The sequence below is a fragment of the Apium graveolens genome, chromosome 2 (assembly GCF_009905375.1).
Source record: "Apium graveolens cultivar Ventura chromosome 2, ASM990537v1, whole genome shotgun sequence".
Classification (NCBI taxonomy): domain Eukaryota; kingdom Viridiplantae; phylum Streptophyta; class Magnoliopsida; order Apiales; family Apiaceae; genus Apium; species Apium graveolens.
Window position 1 is genome coordinate 63,367,278 of NC_133648.1, and position 1,244 is coordinate 63,368,521.

The following is a 1,244-nucleotide window of genomic DNA, read 5'->3' on the forward strand; positions in this document are numbered from 1 at the left end:
CACCAGCACAAAGCTCACAGATGCTAGTGATCTGATTAACTCCATAATTAGCCAAAGAATCCACCTTCATCGTCAAATCCTTAAGCTGAGCAGCTGTAGCAATAGCTACATCTACCTCCAAAATTCCTGCTACCTTTCCTTGAGGTAGTCTCTGAGTTGGGTTCTGGTATTCATTGGAAGCCATCAGCTCAATCAATTCATAAGCTTCATCATAGCTTTTAGCCCATAAGGTCCTCCTGATGCTACATCAAGCATGGGTCTAGAAGTAGCACCCAATCCATTATAAAAGCAGTTGATGATCATCCAGTTAGGCATCCCATGGGGATGACACTTTCTAACCATCTCCTTGCAGCGATCCCAAGCCTCATATAAAGATTTTCCAGATTGCTGAGCAAATTGAGTAAGTGTGTTTCTGATTGCAGCAGTCTTCACCATAGGAAAGAATTTAGTTATTGTAACACCCCCAGATCCGGGGTCAGGGATCCGGGTCATCACGGTCTTTCTTTCCACAATTATCACTTAACTTAATTAATAATAAACAACCTCATGCTGTGACCCCACACTAACACACACCACAACACGTCATAGTCTCAGAGATGAAATTGAAATAAGTACAAGTCCTTGAATCCATAATTAAAAGTTATTACAACCCAAAATAATTACTTGATAAGTTTACAGTTAATTGCCATTATCTGCCACAAGTTATAATTATACATAATTGATTCTCAAAAGTAGAATGCCTGATCTACAGATAGATCTACCTCTGCAGCTATAGCAGCTACGATCTCAACGGGAAGGCGCGGGGTGCTTCCCACGCTCTTGCGCTGGGTCTGCTTGAGCCTGGCCATCTTTCCTAACTGTTGTTGTGTGATGAAGAAATAAAGCAAGAGTGAGCATTACAGCTCGCAAGATAATATATAGTGTAATCAATAATGCAAGTATCTAAATAGATAACTTACTGAAAACCTTTATCAAGTCTAAGATAATTACTTACTGGATATAAGCTTAAAGGAAGATGAAGTTACCAAATACTTCACTATACTTATATCATTTTAGAAAACCACTTGAACTACCACTGTTCAAATTATAATCAGTTTTCAACAGTTCATCACATAGATGAAACTACAAGACAAGATTTGAATAGATTAAATCTTTGAAGTATTATTGAAGGAAATGAAATTATGATATACTTCATTAAGTTTCGATATATATATCCACATATACATCTTCTTTATACATTTCCT

The 1,244-nt window shown here is 37.4% G+C and overlaps 1 non-coding gene across 1 annotated transcript; it reads left to right on the forward strand.

Annotated features, from left to right (window-relative positions):
- The first annotated feature begins 313 nt into the window (after positions 1-313).
- LOC141709838 (small nucleolar RNA R71) lies at positions 314-420 on the forward strand. The gene has a single exon (XR_012570395.1). It is a non-coding gene; the product is annotated as a small nucleolar RNA R71 (small nucleolar RNA).
- Positions 421-1,244: the final 824 nt, after the last annotated feature.